The sequence below is a fragment of the Mya arenaria genome, chromosome 17, assembly GCF_026914265.1.
Source record: "Mya arenaria isolate MELC-2E11 chromosome 17, ASM2691426v1".
Lineage (NCBI taxonomy): Eukaryota > Metazoa > Mollusca > Bivalvia > Myida > Myidae > Mya > Mya arenaria.
Window position 1 is genome coordinate 18,473,621 of NC_069138.1, and position 21,861 is coordinate 18,495,481.

A 21,861-nucleotide genomic window follows, 5' to 3' on the forward strand; every position below is an offset into this window, starting at 1 on the left:
CCGATGTGCATTATTTAGTACTGGAAAATAACCAGTTTTAGATTCATGTAGTCAAGTTCGCATACTGCAACTTTGGTTGATTTTTTTGTCAGAATCATGTGGATTCAGCCGCGTATTCACGTATAGGCGGCTACACGCCTGTATGATGTGCATATGAATGTATAATTTGGTTTAAATGATGCATCCTTAATGTAACACCTCCTTGCTGCTACACCAATAGAAACTTCATGTGATGTTAATAGTAAAAGAACTAGCACTGACGTTCCCATTTTTGTCTGAGTCATTTAAATAATAGATAACAAATTACAAGATAAACAAATTTGTTTTCACTTCTTTAATGAATTATATAAAAACATTGTACAAAGATATCATGACACTTTTAAACAATAAGTATGGTTGTCAATTAAACAGTATGCTAGCTTTAAAGATTTAGGCAAACCATTGGAATTTTACAGCGGTCTTAAAAGGTGTATTTCAGCTGCAATCTCACCGATTGATCGTTTTGACTGCTGGTACTCTTTTATTGTTTGTCTATAAATGGAGTATTTTTTGCAGAAATGTCTAGACCCAATTTGAAGTGATATAAGACTGCTGAAAAAAGATCATATTGCAGTTCATCATATTTATGTTAAAAAAATGATGTTTTATGACTAAAAGCATTACGAACAATGACTAAAAGCATTACGAACAATTTAATGTAAATGAACTTTTCGGCAGTTTTACCAAACATTTTTGATTGGTTCTATCGTGAATTATCTAATATGACTGAATTAAAGGAATGATAACCAAATCAGCCGATTTTGAGACAAGTTTGTGTCTAAACTGACAATCTGTAAGAGTGCAGCTTTAAGTGTTGATCTAAAGCTTCATATACACATTGTTATATTGTCAATAACTGTTTAAAAGGTCTCATGTACTAAATAAGATAATAATTTTCATAATATCTAAAATTGATGAAAATAAATAAAGAACCATTATACCTATTTCTTAATAGTGCCGTTTCTCATCTGACAATACCATTCAAAGCCATCATTTCAACTAAGAATTTATTTTTAACTTTCAACTTTTCTATAGCATATGCAACAAAATATACCAAAAATACAAGCCATGAACAATATGATTGTTCAACTTGCATTATCTTTGACCTTTTGATATGACCATTTTCCAGTTTTGTCTATTTGTAAGTTGTGCCCTGAAGAATAAAGTATGACTGTATGAATCAAAAACAAGCAATAAAAACACTAAAAATATGCCCCAATCCCTGTAATTTCTAATACAGTAGTAAAATCAAGCAATTAAACATTTAGAGCTGCACTCTCACAGATATACCGTTTCCACAACTTTTTTTGTCTTGGAATGAGCAAGTTTTGGCGTAATTATCTGCAAACCAATGATAAAAGATTGCTGACAAAAGATCAGATCGCAGATTTCATATTTCCGTTCGAAAATTAATATTTACTAACGGTTTAAGAAAAGTGCATAAAAAACATCAATGTTTTAACTTAAATAGAAAAATCTGGGATTTAATTTTTCGCAAAAATTGGATGGTTCCAATCCAAGACATAAAATGAAAAAGGTTGTCAAAACATCCCAAGTGTGAGAGTGCAGCTTTAACGTTTGAAAGTGTTTGCCTCGTGCCCCTAAACAGGGTTTAATTATATCATATGCCCAGTGGGCTTGTCCCTGTATATTTGATTGTATGATTGCAGTAATGGATACTGGTCTAATTATCTTCTGACAATTTTTCACCAATTTTAAAGAATGAGAAAACACATATTAAGCTCATATAACACTGTACAATTTAATCTCATTCATTAGGTTGAGAAAAATTCCCTAAAAATATTAATTGTGGAGACATATCTTATTTAAATATATACAGGAAATGGCGACATCATTTACCCTTTAGTATGAAAAAGGCAGTTTCCTGATATTTGAATAGCGGTTTTTTATTTAAGCATCTCAATTCATAGTATGTTTACGATTGTTTTCAAAATAGATTCACACTCTTGATAAACTTCTTTTCCTAGTTTCAACTTTTGAGACTTTTTGATGAGCCTGCACCTTCCCCCTCTTATGCAGTGGCTTCAAGCAATAAAGCTACCAGCTCAAGTTGCACAGCTGGTGAACAAGACTGCTGGTAGTCGGCAAACTGCACACTTGATGCCATGATAAATCATGTCCATCGACTTCCAGAATGAAGAAATGACAGCAGCACAGAATTGATTTCAATTGGACCTCTCTGTACTTTCATCACCTTGTTGTAGTCAAAGACTATGTCTTAGTGTGCAGTGCGGGATCTTGAGAAGCTTTCTGCTCGTCTGATGAAGTACGTTTGGCAGATTGTGACACTCCTATCTACTCATATGGCTAGACACCTGTGATCTATGTCTTCTTGTGTGTGCCCAACCATCACCTGAAGAGAATTTAGAGGAAGTTAGTGCTTGATTACAAGTCAATGTGACAAAACAAGGTCTTTCATTTATGCCACCAAGAACTAGTATTCCAAGTTTCATAACTCGTATGTTAACTCAAAGCAATTGAGCAGAAACTGTTTGGTAATTAATTTTAAGTCACTGCTTCCACTTATACTGCAAGTAATATTGAACGTGAACCGCCTGACCCAAATGCAATTCTAAATAATTTTTATGTGCAGAAACCTTAATCCTATTGACACAAAAGTAATCCAATTGTATGTCTTCACAAAACATTCTACAACAATATTTGTCAATTTAACTCAAAGATTGATTATTGTTTTTTAGTCAGACAAACACAGAGATGGCCCTATATCGCTCACTTGAATTGAGAAAGGATTCTAACTTAGTTATTGTTTGGACACTTACTGAACACTTTTGGTCTGACTTTATAATGCAGCTGGTCAAAATATTAAAAGTCCCTTAATAATGGGCTTACAAAAACATAAAAAAAATGTATTTGTTTAAAAATTACAAAGGGCCATAACTCTTACAATATTTAAGTTTGTATTGAGCAGAATAAAAGGCTTTGACTAAAATACAACCTTAAAGCTATATTTACAAGTAAAACAAAAAAATCTACAAATATGTTTTTAGTATCTGGTTTTTGAGAGTGAATGATCAGAAGAAAACATCACACATTCACAATCATATTAAATAATAATTTAGTTTTTTTAAAATTATATTATATTTCAAAAACACTGCAAAAGACAAGACACTTACGTTTCAATTTCTTGATTTAATACAGTGATGATTATCAATTCTTATGAAGGGAGATGGGTCTTTTTTACACTCTAACCAGTGCAACTTGCATGTTCTTAGTTGCTCAGTTATTACCTTTCTTAAAATTCTCCTCTTGATCTGAGCCACGCCAAAATGATGGGAGATGCTTTTGTTTTTCCATCAGAATGTATAGCACAATAATAATCAGTGACTTTTATTGAAATTATTTTCACCGATTGTGCCTTGCACATTGGGGAACAAAGTTGACTTCTGAGGAGAAGATTTTTCCATTTAGACATATAGCAAAAAAATAGCTCCGCACCCTGGAGCATTGTTTTTTATGAATCAATATCCAGTGAAGAAAATTCATACAGGGTATTGAAACATATTTTGCTTCAAATGAAGACTTTTACCAAAGTTTGATTGAGAGTTTAGTTTCACATCGACAAGTCTTTACAGGTCTATTAAAGCTGCACTCTCACAGATTGAACATTTTGAAAAAGGTTATATTTTTTATCTTGGAATGAACCAATGTATGCGAAAATGATGACAAAACAATGTCTTTGAATTCCCGTCAAACATGTCCGAACCAAATTCAAACTATGGATAATCACTGTCATTCACAATGAAATTCAGCACTTCTTGCCCAGTATATATACCCTTACTTTAAGCAGAAGGCAAATTAAAACAAACACACTTGTCCGATATTTAATCAAACTTTAAATGGTAGTAGGATTGTCATTTGTTCACGTAATTTTCAAGAATCAGGAAGTGGGGAACATTATAAAGCCATTTAACGATACAAACAAGACGATTTTCTATTGAATGTACAATAGTAGTACCGGGGTAATATGCAAATAGTTATTATCTCAAGAAAAGGACATCAAGACCTGTTCATTTACCAGTAGCATCTGACAGTCAATAATGGTTCTGAGTTTAAAGAGCATAATTTCCATTTTATTGTTTGTTTAATCATTATATATTTAACACCAGTTGTGAAGAAGGAGTTATCATTATATAAGATTATATTATCTGGCAGTGGTTGAAAATGTAAAGTGAGACCAGTTTTTTACCTGTTATTGAACAAACTGTTATGTTGGCAGGACTGTCCTCCTCAGCAATGCAAAGAACAGCAATGACTGGCTGGCACTCTGTAAAATGGCGATTAAAACATTTTGTCCAATTAAAACTGTCCCTTTCTAAACAATCCATCAGCAATATATATAAATGAGCTGCGCCATGTGGAAATGTATCTTGGGAAGTTTCCATTCCATGTAATGATGTCATAAAGATGAGCAGAAGACATTACTTACAATGCAGTAAAAGTTCTTACTTTAACAGTAAAGATATCTTTTTTTGAGAAAATTTATCAAAGTGAGCTCTTTTATGTCATGTTTCTAAGTCTTGTACACATCTATGTTACATATATAAATAATAAACAGGAATAAAATGAGGAGTTGTGTACACACTTATTCCTCTTTAAGTACTGTGTAACTCAAGAAAAACAATCCATAATACTAGTAAATCTCTAGAATTCCCTTACTTTTCTCGCTGTACAAAAATGAATGAGGAGTTGCAAACAAGCAGGGCCATAAAACTTTTGCAATTTAAACTGTACCGCAACAGCAATTTAAAGACAGTGATACTCATTGATGGAATAGGCACTTAGACAGCTACATTTTCTGAGAAATGGTGATCAGACTAAATTCTCCAGAGATAATTTATAGATTTATTTGAAATAAAGAACATGTTGCAGTGTTTGTGTTAAACTTGTTACTTATCCCTGATTTAACACAATCATTACCTTCAAAATGGTGATAAAATAAAAACAAATATACCTTATTAAACACTGTTTACTATCACATCTGTACCCCCCCCCCCCTTCTTACATACTTAAGCAGCTGTTACCAAAGTAAAGAATGAAAGGTCAAGGCCAATTATAAACCATGAACCATGAGAATCCTGTTTACTAATTTGATTTTAAATCACCCAAAAGGCTTTCTACACATAATGTTTCCTTAATTTAAATCTAGTCTCCAAAGGTGTCACAGTTGTGATTTCATTGAAAGACTTGAGATACGTTATTTAAAAAAATGACGAAAGGAAAGCTTAAACGCAGAAGTCTGGCCGGGTATATGAGCCAGGAAATAAATACGCAAAAGCTCACCATGCTGCTAAGGAGTCTTATATAATTCCCGGCCCCAGTTCAGCTGGAGATGTTGATTCCACACGGCTGGAAAACCGGCCCAGTGCACCCAAGCTTCACCATCGGCAGTATCTGCAAGAGGAGGGTGTAAATCTGGGAAAACGCATTTATAATCAATTTGCGAAAGTTCTTATCCGTCATAAGTAGTGAACATGTATGTGGCTTATAGAACATCTGAAATTAAGTTTAATGAAGGAGACAAAGTTCGGTCTGGGATCTAAACCTGGATTTTGATGCTGAAATTGTAAGGGCCGAATTCAGAACATCCACTCTCACTCACACTCCAACCACATTCCCGTAAGGGACACTCAAATGATCACTTGAGTGGAATATGGGGAGTGACACTCAAGTGATCTGTTCGTATTCACACGCCTTGCTAACACTCCACTTCATCAAGTGAGCAATACAGTATATAATTATAATGTATGTTTACATGATCATATCGGATTATCTGTTTGACTATGGTGATGTTTACATTATACATTGTAAACATATGTTTATTTGAGATTTGAGTACCTTATTGTTAGTTATGGCAACAAACAAATGATAATAAGTGTTATTCTGAAACTGAAATTTACATTTTAAAACAATTGGTTAATAAAAATAAACGTTTTGGGTTGTAAATAACTGTTGCAAAATACGTTTAAATGCATGTTTTCTGTTGTCGTTGTTGTTGCTGTTTTAAATATGTAGCCGTTTTCCATTGTATCACGTAATTTAAATATGTATTCATATATAATCTTGCATTGTTTGCATAATCTACAATTATTTTAGCATTGTTTTAGAAGAAAACTCATATAAAAATGCTCTGAAGTAGAAAACAATTTAAGGCCGCTAATGTATGACTAAAAACATTGATTTATCATATTTCCCATTTAAACCATTGGACCTTGAAATAGATAACAAATTCAGGCCGCTAGTCTGCCAACCTCACGCCGCTAGGCCGCTAACTTGATGCCGCTAAGATGCTAACTTCACGTACCTTTAGCTGCCTGTCTTTGCAGCCATTGATGAATTGCAAACATCAACATTGCTGGGGGTTCAAGATCATTGCGAAACAAAACAAATATATGATAGGCGCATCCTTTTGAATTTGTTTTGTTTATAGATGGCCACGTTATTGAATGAACATGTACTTCAATGGATTATCCCACTCTCTTAAATATTGTCTGGGAACGAGCATGTCCCTTATTTGTTCCAAATATTTGATATATTTAATCTTTTCTACTTGCCATGTACTGTTTTCACATACACTCATTCAATTCCTATTCAAAACCAATCCTCGAGGGCGGTTCAAGTGGCCTAGCCGAGCACTCACAAATGTCCCACTCACGCAAAACACTTGAGTCTCACTCACACCTGTGAATACGGATATACCTTTCACTCGAAAATATCTCGACCGTTATGTGATTACAGAGGATTAACTCATTGAGTGTGAGTGAGAGTGATTGTTCTGAATTCGGCCCTATGTTTTATTCAAATGATGTATAAACTTACTTGAGTACAGAGATATCTTGAAGTCTAGATTTATCGCTTACCTGAAGTTCGTAGGGCTACAATTGAGAGCTTTTCTGTAAATTGCAGGAACTGTCCCCATTAGGTGATTGGAGGTACCACTCTGCATTTCTTATCCACACAAAACACAGTGTATCTGAAAATGACAGAGAATGGCCATGCACTTATGAAAGCTATGCTAGAAATAAGCCGTTATGAGTGTATCAGATGACATTTCCACACAGAAATTGTGAGGCATCCAATACAGCAGTACTGACATCAATGACGAAAACATATATATCTGTCATGGAGCTATGCTGGTTCTGTGGCGTCAAAACCACTGCAACTGGGCAATTCACTAGAAACATCTTTTCAGAAAAAAGAAACAACCAATACTGGGTAGCCTTTGTCACCCAGTGAACAGCCAGAGCATCTAGTTACTTTGAGCATCTATAAGCATAAATTTAATCTAACATCAATATAGTTACACAGGAAAATAAGAAATAGCTTTAAACTCTCTAACATTCATGGCAGAGTGTCTGATGACGGTCCAGTATGCCAACCAGGACGGAGAATATGTGAAGCATGCACATACACACCTTTACAGCCCAACATTTGGTTATGGTTTCACAGTTATTCATTTACACAAACTCACAATCAATCAATCAATCAATCAATCAATCAATCAATCAATCAATCAATCAATCAATCAATGCACACCCACCTGGAAAGGTACAACATCCTTTGGAAGAGATGAATCTTGCAGTCTGGTAGACGGTTGCTGACTTAACTTTATTGTCCCAAGCAGCAACTGCAATTAGATAAACATGTTGATGTTCGCACTAAAACTTTGTTTTAGTATTGAGTAAAATTAAACATGCAGCCTGTTGGCTGGGGTAACATATCTAAATCCCCAAATGGATGATCTGATCCCAACAGATCAGCAAAACACAAATTGTATTGCGTGTCCGGGGGGGGGGGTGTGGGGGGGGGGGGGGGGGTCCCAAGGATATCTTGACGCAACTAACCATAGCCGCCTTGCGTTTTTGTTCACAAAGCCGGCACACACAGTTCATTCTCAGTTTGCATGTTGTGTACTGCAAAGTTCCAGCTTTCCATGACACTCGCAATAAACCTATCCATGAATTAAAACAAATTAACAAATAACTACCAGGTAATTATGGAAATATAAATGTCATTTTTTACTTGATTGATAAATACAACTTATATTGCAGTCAAACTGGATAAAATATCAGAAAAATGTGTCCTGTTCCAAAAAGTGTGTTTTGAAGTTGCAGACAATAGTCCAAAGACCAAGAATTTAGTGTTTAGACAGGAGCAGGCAAATCTTAAAAAAATGTCAAAATTTTAATAAAACTAAAATTGTACAAACCTAAAATAAATCATGTGTACACTTGAAAATACATACAAGGATACAATGTACACATAATCAAACGCTACCTGAGAGAATCATTTTTTTTCAAGAACTACTTGAAGGGGTACTGTGACCCGCAAGCATTTCGTTGTGGGCGGACACCTTTAAACCTCTTTCCCACACATTAATTAAACACATCTTATGTTTTGTCAGTCCCGGTTTTGATGACCAGTATAAATCTAAAAGCAGTTTTTCTGCCAATATTTACCCAAATGATTTGGATGAATGCTTAACAAGAAAGTGCAGTGTACACAATCAAATAAAGTATTTAGTGTTCCAGAAATAACGAGCAATCTGAAATCTGACCCCTTACATTCCTTAAATATTCACAAAGAGTTAAGTTCAAATTTAAGCAACAAATATCATATTCAAGCAGAATAATTTCAAGCAAAAATGAGCAAGAAAATAGAAACCAACTGAATTGTATTTTCAAATGTTCCATCCGTGTTTGTTTGTTATCTTTTTATGATTCAAATGGTAAAAAATGGTGCAAATGTGAGAAGCTCTGAAGAAGAAAACTGATATTTTAATAGAAATAGTGATGAAATCACTGACATTATGTTTACTTAGCATCTAAAGCAACAGACCAACCAGACCTACCAGTATGCTAATCTATATTTAACTGCTAAATTTTAAAAACCCTAAACATACAGATAAGATCTGTGGCGCTGTTGTTAACATTGTGTGATTAAAATGCATATATTTTTGTTGGTGATTTGTTTAAATCCAAGATTTGTTTTCAGAAGATCAGCAATAATATTTTTTCTTTGTCTCAATGAAAAATGTAATGTTCATGTTCATAAGCGCTGTTTTATCTGAGAATTTCCCTTGGTGTGAACCGCTTACTGTGTCCAAGTTATCCAAGCTGGATCTAAGACATTACTACAATATGGGCAATTTGCTCTGCCATTTTTATAGATAATTGTGTATTCCAAAGGTATTCTTTTGGTACATTGAACTCACAACAATATTTGAACTCATGACGTCCAGCACCACTGTCAGATTATCTAATCCAACCACTATGCCATTGCATGCTCTTTACTGAACGAAAGATAAATGAATACTCACAATTTTGAACAGTATTTCTTTGGTCACAGATAGCAACCTTTTAACCCCACTTAAACCTGTCTTCCCTATTTGGCAAACAGAGAATTTTTAGAAAATTTGTTATCTGATGATCCTGTAAATTTTGTGTGGATAGACTAAATACTATTCGAATTTAGTAAATCAAAACTAACATTTTGGGTTTATTCAGTGTAGACCCTAAAATATCAATTTTGATTTATAAGTATGTAGGTTTGTTCAAAAGCTCAGTACAGTTTACTTGTTAAGTTATCCGATTTCTGTAAATAAATGTTACTAAACTTGACTATAAAATACTGTAGGGGGGCGTGTCGTAAAGTTAAGAAAAAATCTAAATAATGCAACAGTCAATTGCAGCATGGGCCCCCAAGGTCCTGCTAATAGCGGGGACTTTGACTTTCGGTCCAGCCAATCCCAGGTAAAATTCCCGCTCTGCACAGACAAACAGCTGGTAAAAGCCCTGTCAAATGAATTATGGTCATTTCGTAACCACTCATTGTTGGTCATTTCGTAACCATTGTGTTAGTCAATTTGTAACCGTTAAGAAATCGAATGGTCATATCTTAACCGTTGACTCCTATAATTATGAGGAATTAATTTAATACCATTTGAATTTACAAAATAAGTTTACTGTAAGTATAAAACATAAAAATAACAACATAAACAAAGTTAAATCTAGTAGTTGTATTCCTTCTTTATTCCTAATAGTTTAGTGCGATTTGCCAATAAACTCTTGAAACTATGACAAATAGAAACATTCACACTAGCTATTTTTTTATGTTGCGAAGGAAATATTATAAGTAGGCTGAATATTAAATGTAATAATTTTTTAATTCATAGATGTTCTACCATTGAGAGGAATTGTGACCTTAAGCCAATATTTTTTAAATATATAGACCATATAACTTTAGAATTTCAATTTTTTTTAAATTGCATAGAAGTATTGTAAAATGTAGTGAGTTTGCCAAATGAGAGTATGCGCTTTTTATATGCTTATTGTATTAAAAATGTGCCGATGTGTTTAATTTTGTATCTTGTTATTGGAAATTAATACATTGGAAACTCACTAAACCGGAGTAAGTTTACTCAATATATTAACTGAGTTAACCTTTAAAGGCTTTTGTCCTCTAGGGACAGTTCAATTCTCCGATGTTTAGATGGAGGTTGAGACATGATTAAAGCACTTGCAAAAGTGATAAGCATAATTAAACATTTCTGCGTTTTTATAACCATCTTTTTTCCAAGTCTTGAAATAAAACAACTCTCATAATTTAATGCTTGTTTAGTATGTTTGATAGTTTAATTAAAGCACCGCTCTAATTTGATTCAATAGAAGTCTTTAGATAAAACAACCCTTCAAAATGATCACTAAAAAACCGTTTCTAGTTCTTTATTTTCTGCAACAAACAAATAAATGTTTTAATCAATTTTCTTTTCACAAGTTTGATTATCGTTTGATTATCGCGCGACAGTCAATCCACAGTGCAATAATCATTATCGATTATCGTGTTAACACAACATCACAGGTGTAATATTTAACGACGTACCGGCTGTCAAAACAAAGTGACACACGATTCGCGAATTCCTAATACACAGAATTATTTTGACATGTTTGAACAAAACGTCCGGTTTCGTGAGGTAAAATTACGTTGACAACTAACAAATTTTCTCGATTTTTTTGTCCGGTATCCGGAATTCCGGGGTTCCGGTTTTGTGGAGATCCGCAGCCAATTGTATAAACGTGGATAAGTCCTAACCAGCGGTTATCTTTTGGTTATCTCCCTGGTTTGGTCAAGTTATCCGTAAACCGATTGTATAAAAAATAAGTTATCCTAACCAGCGCGTGATTCGGCTAACTTTTGGACAATATTTAACCGACCACTGGGAGTATGGTTAACTGACTTATCGAAAACAAAGATGGCGGACCAGACATAAACAAGCTCGATTCCAAACTTATTTCAACGATTTTACAGACACATGGACTCTGCCTAAATAAAAAACAAATGGTATAACATCGATATCCATGACAGTGATGAATTTAGAGGTAAGAAAAAAACAATTTCTTATTTGTGACCCAATTTATGCATAAAACTTATCCAAGGAATCTTGAAACAAAAACAGTGACAACAAGCTGCATTTTGAGAACGATATTTACCTTGTTATTGTGTGCATATTATTCCATAATCTTACACTAGTCACGACTCTGGGTCGAGACCAACAATTGCTTGCAGGTCTCGCCCTTACTGTGTATAGATACCCCCTCGCTTTAAACATATTTTGTTTCATTTCCACATATTTACAATCAAACTAAACCGCGTGTAAACATTGAGAAGTTGACAGCTATGACGTCATTTTCAAGGAATCTTACCCATTCTAAAGTCTATTTCTCCAACTTTCTTTCAATACACCCTGGTTGAGGCACACAGGAGGATAATTGCTACTGTAGTATGTAATTATATTATTGGTTTATACTAATTTATTTTAGCTCGATTGAGACGAAAGCTGATAGCTTATAAGATCACTCTCGAGTCCGTTTCCTGGGCAGAAACCAGTACTGTGTCCTTTTTGAGAGGCCATGAGAAAGTACCCCTAGTGGGGATCGAACCCACAACCTCTTGGATGAGAGGCGGACACCTGTACCACTAGACAACTCTCACCACACATAAAGAAGTGTGTGTGCATGTGTGTGTGGGTGCGTGCGTGCGTGCTTGCGTGCGTGATATAAATGACTAAATGTAAGCTATTTGTGATTTGAGACCTAACTGTATCCTGCAAATAACATGTTATAGATAAAAAGACAGATACATTATTTATCTCTTATTGTATATAATAAATGTATGTTTCAGTTGAGTGGTTTTACCATCCAAAGTCAGAAGAACCAGTGTTGATAAGTTCTACACATGTCTGCTACAGCAGGGAATGGAACCAACACCAGATCTAATACTTCACGAGCAGTAAGGATATACATAGCATTATCAGGTTAGATTGTTAACAAAACTATATTGTGAAATTGAAAACATATTTCAGTAAATATAGCAGTATACTCAGTACAGTCATTTGAATAAAAGAAAATACATTTATATTTATATATATAATAATTGGCTTCTTCATAATTCAACCTTCATTGATAACAATGAACATAAATATCATAAAATAAAGTGAGAGCAATACTTAATAGGAATTATTAAGAATGCCTACCCTATCACATGTTATGGGTAACATGTTGAATATCTGTTTGTAAGTCTGTTTGACTGCCTGATGTCAAATTGTCTTGAATACTCCACTTAAGGGAAAGTTTTACAGGAACATTCAAATGTAAAGCATGGATTTTTATACTTCTGCTTTATTGCTTATTAAATAGTTTAAATTTGAACATTTGAGTACTATAGAGACCAAATTGCATTCTGTTGCATTAAAATCATGTTTTGACATTCCAGTTCTTGTAACTTATATAGTTTAGTTTTCATGGTGTTTTTAAGGGGCGTTCCCTTCATTGGCAAAATATCATTCATCTTCCTTTAAAATATGTTCAAATGCCTATTTAAACGCACATACAGGATTGTTATGATTTAAAATATTCATTTTACTATTCTTCAGAGTGTAGCGGTACTAGCCACTTGATGACCAAGTTCATCTGACAGACTCCTGTTTTAGGAAACACCACAAACAGGAACTTAAAAGTTCATGAGAGGAATAGAAAAAGTTTCAAATTGCTGCTCCCAGAGGGCTTAATTGTCAACGTCCTATCTTGTATTGATAGGGTTAAATAAAAAATGATTATTGTTAATTATTATATTATCCATCAAATTTGATATCTTAGATCTTTTTCTTGCAATTCAAATTATCATACTAATGGGGAGTGTTATATAAAAGAAATAATAAATACCACTTGTCATGTTGAAACAATGTTTAGTTTGATTATTGTTTTTAATTGGAATGTACCAAAATAGTCATTTTATATTTAAATTTCACTCTTAATGATTTTCTTTGTAAACTATTCATTTGACAGTTAATGGCTGAATTGGAAAATAAACAACAGTATTTGACATTAATTATATTGACACAGGACTGCATTTACTGTAAAAATAGTTTTTACAAAAGATGTTTGTCAAACATTATGCCCCCCCCCCCCCCCCCCCCCCCCTTGAGCGCCATGTTGTCAGGATTATATTGACAATTGTATGAAATTTGCATGGACCGAAATGACAGCTGATTTGTCACTGACATTGGATGCCGTTGAGGCAGTTTTAAGATTATGACCATTCAATGTTTGAGGATAGAGAGTGTTTTGACCATGACCTTTGACTCTACGACCTCAAAACCCATAGGAGTCATCAGCTGGTCACCAAAAATATAAATGTCAAGTTTAAGGACCATGGGTGCAGGCATTGACAAGTTATCACACAGACAAGCTTTTTTCGTTCAAGGTCACTGTAACCTTGACCTTTAACCCGATGACCCCTAAAATCATAAGGGGTCATCTACAGGTCAGACACAACTCCAAGACAAGTTTGAGGGCCATGGGTGCAGGCATTGTCGAATTATCATTTGAAACATTTTCACATTCAAAGTCACTGTGAACTTGATCTTTGACCCAATGACTCCTAAGATCAATAAGGGTTATCTCCTGGTCAGGCCCAGCTTCCATGTCAAGTTTGATGATCATAGATTCAGGCATTGTTGAGATTTCACTGGGAGAAGATTTGTTAACTTTTATGCGTTAAAGGTTACTGTGACCTTGACCTTGACCAGATGACCCCCAAAGTCAATAGGGGTCATCTACTGGTCAGACCCAACCTTCATGTCAAGGTTGATGACCATACGTCCAGATATTGTTGAGTTATCACTTGGACAAGCTTTGGTCTACCGACGGACCGACCGACCGACATGTGCAAAGCAATATACCCCTCTTCTTCGAAGGGGCGGGGGGGATAGTAACGAACATTTTGTATAAATGATGAATGGTTGGTTTTTAAAAAAATCTTATAACAAATATGATAAAATAAATACATTATTGCTAGAGTGTGGTTTTATTGACTTGTTGTTTGTAAAATAAATTTGCATGTCTCTTCAACACTCACATTAAAGATTTTATTAATCTTAAATACATGTGAGTGTTGTTACACACTGACTTTGAATTTATTTACATAGTTTTATGAAAATAAAGAAAATAAATTATATTTCATATCTGTTGATTTTGTGGTCCTGGTAAGTGGAAATGAATTCACGCAATGGTTTATCTAAGGCCATATAGAGAATAAGTTATTAATAATACATTGTATTATGCTGAGAGGGTTAAATTGTAAACTAATAATTTCTCTGTACTGATACTGATACCAAAAGTCACTTATAATATAAATGAGTTTAAATTTGAATAATAATACTAATTTGAATAACATATAAAACTAAACGTTTTAATGTCAACTTTGAATAACATATAATGTCAACATATAAAAAACAAGATAAATATATTAAATTAGTATCAAAAGGAATGGTCCCATACAAAACTCATTTGATTTTTTCAAGGACAAAGTTGAAACTGACTATACATTCCGTAGATGGCATCTTCTACAAAAAACACACACTTAAATGGACGAAGCCATTGCATTTAAATGAAAGTGACACTTTTTATTTCGGGTTAGCAAATACAATTTATTGGCAACTGGTATTCACTTAAAACTTGTTACGGTATATTAAAGAAGATTATATGAATGATGTTTGCATGCTCATGCATTTTTATTTGATGCAATATCAACAATATTGTGCACATTAAAAGTTAAATACCCCTGTTTCCGGAATGAGCTTATCCGTTGAGATGTTGCATGTGTAATATTTATCAAACTATTTTTGACAGAAGGAGCGTATACATTGTTGACAGTTTTTTCAGGTATTTGGTTGAATATTTACCATTTTAATATGCTGGGCAGATTTAATGAAGTTTGTCATTAAATCTGCCGATGCACAAAATTCTATAAAGAGGAAATATGCACTTGAAATAGGTAAGTGCGATTTTATTAAATTGGTACTAAGTTTACTGTACCATGATATATTAGATTTTCATTTGTCATTTTCATTTTCAAAGGTACACCATAAGCCCTATATATTGGTGTATATTAAAGTAATAGGTACATGTTTACGCTACTTAATGGATATTGGATGTGTAATGGATTTGATGGGTATTTTTTTTCATTAAAATTCAACAACCTTTTCGTAATGTCGTTGTATGCCAAACAAGTCTATGATGTTAACAGAAAAATGCGGTAAACACGCACTGACCGGAACCTTGTTTACCAGTGCATTGTGGGTATTTTTATGAAGTTTTAGTTAGGTTAAAGTTGTCCAAGTTGGTTAACTTAGCCGCCGCATTTTCTGCCTTTATACAAACGGATAAACGGTTTGGATAAAATGGCCAACTTGGTTAAAGTTAACCGCTGGACAACTTTAACCAGCGGTTAAATCTAACCAACTTTTATACAATTGGCTGCCGGTTTAGTGAATTTCCACTGTACCATAACTAATAATTTTAGGCTGTTTTTTGTCGGTTTCGGATATAAAGTATGCAGAATATGGATCAATTGAGAAAAGAACAGAACAAAATTTTGTTCGTTTTAAACAATTCGAACAAATATTGTCAATGAAATAGGTCAAGAATGATCATTTATGTAAACGTAATTTTACTCAAAAATACATCACGATCAGTCTTAAATTATTGTTTATAAGTAAGCAAAATGTAAGAAAATAATTAACATATTTTGGTAGTATAACAAATCATTTCTAATTTAGCATTGGCTTGTTACTAGTGAGAATTTGAGTAATGTCTCCCAATAAGTGTCTCGGTTACTGTGCCATATACATCCACGTTCGAACAATACACTTAACGAGGTGCTAAGTGTACTATTTATCACCTTGTTAAATGGTGGTTACCATATGAGCAATTGATTTCTTGACGGTTACGAATTGACTAACAAAATGGTTACGAAATAACCAAGATTCAGCAGTTACGAAATGGTAAGGTTACGAAATGACCAGATCCCCGTCAAATGCCCCTGGGGACATCCTAGGTTAGGCCCATTCCCAGTTTTCAGCGCAAAAACAATAACACCGCATTCACTCAGCACTGCTGGTCCACCTGGAACGTAAAAACATGGCCCATTTCCCCTGCTATCCCTGGTATAAACAAGACCTGCCTGGGGGCCATGGTTACAATTGACTGGTGCATAACTGTGGCAGAATAAGGGAAATATTTTATTGTTGCATTTATTATCAAATATGAGCATTTAAGACACATGCAAAAAGCCACAATACGAATTGGTGATAGTGTTCGTTCTGTTCTGCTATTCAAAGGTGATGAGAATGACTAATGACATGACATTGACAAACAAAATGTAAGGCATTTGTATCATTTCGTCTTTTATTTATTAAAATCTGAGATGTTAAGGGAGCAAATCCCTTTTTAGATTGGAACATACCAAACAATAATAAGCGACGATGTAGTGGTAAACCAAGTTTGCTAGAAATCAATCGGGTTTCTCCAAAATACCAGCAAAAATTACACCGGATGTTGATACTAGTGATTTAGTTTCGGATGAACAAAATCCGGATAAATCATTTGCTTTTCATCCAAAGGGTGGACGATTTATACTACTGTACAAAAGTCGTAAAAATAAACGAAAAAAACGTTGAATATGTATTTTAAACACTTACCAAGTTACCATTCTCTTTCCGTAAGAGATGAACGCCATACTGCATAATTGCACGGAGATGGTACCACGGAGATACCCGAAAATTTCCGTTATATTCCGGAAAGTTAAATTTCTGTATACTTGAAAATTTGGATGCTGATGGTACACGAAATATCGAATTTCCTTATTTCTGTTTTTTATGGAATGAAACTTCGGGATAATATACAATAGGCTTTAAATAAAGTAAAACAAATAAAAAATGCTTAGTATATAGCTATTTTTGACCAAAATTATGATTTTTTCCCTGGTCGCCTTAATAGCTATTTTTATGGATACACAAATATACACACACAAAAGTTTAAGAATATTTTTTTTAATATTAAAAGATAATAAGATTTAAAACAATGAAATTATCTCGTAAATAAACATTCAAGCTTATCAACTTACTGTCAATGGACATTTTTATTGACATTTGATACATCAAATCTGGACTGAAAATATTAAGGAGACCAATTTTTGTCGCCTTAATCCAGCGGTCCCCGTAATGCCTAGATTAATATATATATGGTCACCTTAATATCTGTAGTAGATATATATATATATATATATATATATATATATATATATATATATATATATCATTCAGATGAGGATTAATGTTATATTGAATGTGATTTATATTTTACATATTATCAAATCAGGAAGATCGTTGTACTTTCTGTAAATATCTTGTCTAGTAAAACAACAGACTGAAAATGCGATGTAAACGAAAAACCATCATCTTAAATGTATGGCTGATACAGAAGTTGTTTGAACCCTTGGTCGATTTAATTAAATTAGTGAAACTGCAAAACAAATGGTCTTGTAGACTTAACAACCGAGGTTTTGAAGAAAGAACTCATTTTAAGTTGATAATTACAAGAAAAGTAAGTTGAAACCAATGACTTGAACATAATGTTAAACAAAGTTGGCGATAGTAATGCAACTGATAGTGTATTATTAATCGAGCGTTGGTGTTTAACTATGGTTTATTAAGTGACCTATTGTGAAAGCTCACCACAACGAGCTTTAGTTGTCCTGGATGATAAACTAAATTTATGATAACGATAAGTGTCGTCTTTTGGACTTTCAACACACCATTCAAAGATTTTTCTCTTTTAAGTTATTGCAATGCGTCAATGACATGTGATCTTACAAATAAAATAATCAGTTTGATCACTCATACAGATAGAGGGGGTTATAATTAGTCCATCGTCTTATAAGTGGACAACAAATAAAGTAATATATAATAATTCTATTAATTAAATGGGTTGATAATCCTATGTTTGAAAGTTGGGAGTTTTTTCCTTTGACATAGAATACACTGATCTGATTACAATTGTTCGTAGCGTATCATCTACCCCATTGAAATCAAGGCTCTCAATCAAACAATGACCCCGTCAGCATTTCGCCGACCCGCCATAAACCCCGTCAAAGATGACCGTTGGCGACACCCGCCAGATTTGCTGTTTGCCTTTGTAAAAATGGAGAACATATTTCTTTTTGTTGAACAAAGACATCATAAATCTTTGTGGTAATGAAAAACATTTTGTATTGATAAACATGGAAGACTAAATTCTTATCAAATATAAAATGAACATTTTAAATCTTGTATGGAACGTTATTCTTTGGGACTAATGAATCATTTATAAAACATTTTCATTTTCCATAAAATGTGAGATAATGTTTTTGTTTATTACTTGTAAAAGGGATTGAAAAAAAACCCTACTGAAAATTTTGATGGTTGTTAAAATCAATGGTTGCTATCATAACCTCTCAACTGTTAGGTCAGATCAATATTACATTTATCAATATTTTATGTTAAATAAACAAACATTATAACAATCGTTATCCTTTCTATGATAAAGGTCATTGTCTACACGATACGATTGTTCTCTCTATCGCTTTTTGTGTTGAATTAAAGCTGCACTCTCACAGATTGAACGTTTTGACAACGTTTTTATTTTTTATTTTGGCACGAGCCAATTTGCGCGAAAATCCATGGAAATCAGTGATATAATACTGCTGAAAAAACCTTAGATCGCAAATACTTGACTTGGCTAATGTTTTTTTCTGCACAACTTACGAAAATACGAGGCTGTATTCGCACTGTTGAAAACATCATTTCCCCGTTCATGGAATGTGTTTCACTGTTGTGAATGTTGAAGTCTCATACATCTAGGAAATGCATACAACAGATGCATGACACACGTATAGACCTCTGGTTTGTGTCCACATGGTAGAGAAAAATTAAAAATACAATAGCGATGATATTCCAAGGGTTCATCATTGTCTTTTACTGCTACTTCTTTCATTGACAACTCTCTGTGGTGTAATGATTTATGTATTTTGTAAATACGCTTTGTTAGAGAACAACAAACACATAAATCACAACAGTACATACTAGGTTTTGACAGCTCAATGTGAATTTGTATAAAGTGTAGAACGTTATCGTATTTAATGGTTTGGTACGTTCTTTAAGCCGGTAGATAATAGATCGTTATTGTCTAATTTCTATACACTCAGTGAACATTTTTTTTACAAAGGACTGAAATAAAAAAACATGGCGGAACCAACCAACTGCTTTAATTGTGTCAAACTCTTCGACCCACAAGGGATGATGCAACAACATTGATGCGAAACCCCTTGGCAAATCAAAAACCACCGACACACCAAGACCAAATGGCTTCAAAAGTAATATTTTAACCCTACTAGTATATTACTTCAAGTGACACGCTTATTCAAAATTAATACATACACATATATAACAAACATAAATTTTGAGCGATAAACCTTATCTAATTACTAAAGTATGCAAAATATGATTGATTAATAACAAGATTGTAACCGCGTATTTAATAGCTGAAAAAGCAAATATATTAAATAATTGGTGGGTGTTAAAATTTTACTGTGATCTTTTATCGTCTCTTAAGGTAAAAATAATGTATTTTCTGCCCCTTCTTTTGTAATCTTCATCAGAACCATTGTTTTAAACATTTATTCATCAATTTTGGTACATCAAAAAAATTGTATTGTAAATCTTAGTTGGGAGTAAGAGTGCAACTTTAATGCATGGACTATTAGTGTTTACGAAATCTCGTTTACATCGTCACGTAATATATATTCACAGTCTTGCTGGAGATCGCCATTCAGCTACGATGTACAAGGATGTATCTAAATTATGTTTAAGGCCAGCAAGTGAACGATCCAAGTGTTAAATTTGGAAAACGTGATTATATAGAATGTAAGTCTTTAAATTTTTGTAGACATTTTAAACAGCATCCGGATTAAGTTTGCAAATCCGGAATTTTTGCAAACTTATTTTTTTTATTTTTCACCCAATGTTTTTTATTTTTGTATTTTTAAAATGTGTTAGGTAATACTAATAAGAGATATTTTTTGTTTCCTGAAATTTAATTTAGAAATATGTTTTTTTGGCATTTAAAGTCAACTTTTCCAATGGGAGTCCCATTGGAAAATGGCCTTCCCATTGGAAAATGGCTTTTTCAAGCATTTCCAATTGGAAAACTGGCTCTATTATAATTGTGGGAGAATTTGGAACATAATTTTTAAAATTGAAATTGACTGTTTAATTAAGAATATTTTACACTAAATACATGAAAAATAATATATTCATTAAAAATGAAGAACCGATAGATTCATTTAAGGCATTTGTTTGCGAATCCTTCCCATGAGTGAATCTTTCCAATTGGAGGATTCCCACATTCAAAGTGGGAAAGTATGAACATTGGAAAATTCCAATTGGAATATTTGGTTAATGGGAAAATTCCAATTGGAGAATAAAGTTCAGTTTTAAAATGGGACATTTCCAATTGGAAGGACAGGTAATGGGAACATGTAGGAAATGGGAATAAAGAAAAATATTGTCATATTTAAAGCATTAATTAGCAAAATGACACTTCTTGCAATGTCCTTACCTGTCAACTGTCGACTTATCCATATTCCTCATCGCTGTTATACTATACAATGGTTAGCATGACGTCTAACCATCGCATTGCTTCATTAACCCTGTATCAGATACTAGTACAATTTTTTATCCGATTGAAAAAAATACAAACAAAAGAATCCATCTTTCATCAATGTCACAAAAACGCTGTCGTTAAGCTTGATTACAAACATCTTGTCATTTAACCGATTATTTTCAAGGTTAAAGGCAACTAAAATTTGGTCAAGAATTAGCGTTAATGAAGTTCTTTGAAGTCGAAGATATAAACTTTTTTACACTTCTATCTTTTTAAAGACCACAAGATTATGTTCATATATTTACACAAATTAGAAAGGAGTCGGAGAGGTGATGGAGATCTATTGTATGAAAAGGCTTAATTTATGGTATTTATGGGTAAAAATAGTGAAGGAACGACTCGCCATACTGTCATTATTTCACGTACATTGTGCTATATGAAATTATTCTCGTTCACCAGAGTGATGGTGCCATGCGTTCCACATTTGATTTTATCACTATCAAACCTCTTGTAAATGAGAATGTGTGAATATGGTGTTGATAAATCAATTAATGGTTTAGAAAATAAACATTTTGAATTTTGAAAAAGTATGTATGTATTTCTTTAGACCTTGCGGTCAAGGATAACCCGTGAAAGTGCAAGCACTTATTTCCAACGGGGTCCTTTGTTTTTGCTAAAGGGACAGCACGCTGAAGAGACAGTGGCGGGATACAAGGAAGTCCGGGTGCGATACCCTAGCTCTTTT

At 33.5% G+C, this 21,861-nt stretch overlaps 2 long non-coding RNA genes across 3 annotated transcripts; one reads left to right on the top strand and one right to left on the bottom strand.

Annotated features, from left to right (window-relative positions):
- Positions 1–312: 312 nt before the first annotated feature.
- Positions 313–17,621, bottom strand: LOC128224712 (uncharacterized). Of its 2 annotated transcripts, none has more exons than XR_008259526.1 (6): positions 17,117–17,621; positions 7,619–7,705; positions 6,939–7,051; positions 5,362–5,472; positions 4,268–4,345; positions 313–2,413 (listed from the first exon to the last, which is right to left on the bottom strand). It is a non-coding gene; the product is annotated as an uncharacterized LOC128224712 (long non-coding RNA). The 2 variants fall into 2 exon arrangements; XR_008259525.1 differs by lacking the exon at positions 17,117–17,621 and adding an exon at positions 16,882–17,058.
- LOC128224713 (uncharacterized) lies at positions 11,332–13,534 on the top strand. Its single transcript, XR_008259528.1, has 3 exons — positions 11,332–11,456; positions 12,259–12,391; positions 13,010–13,534. It is a non-coding gene; the product is annotated as an uncharacterized LOC128224713 (long non-coding RNA).
- Positions 17,622–21,861: the final 4,240 nt, after the last annotated feature.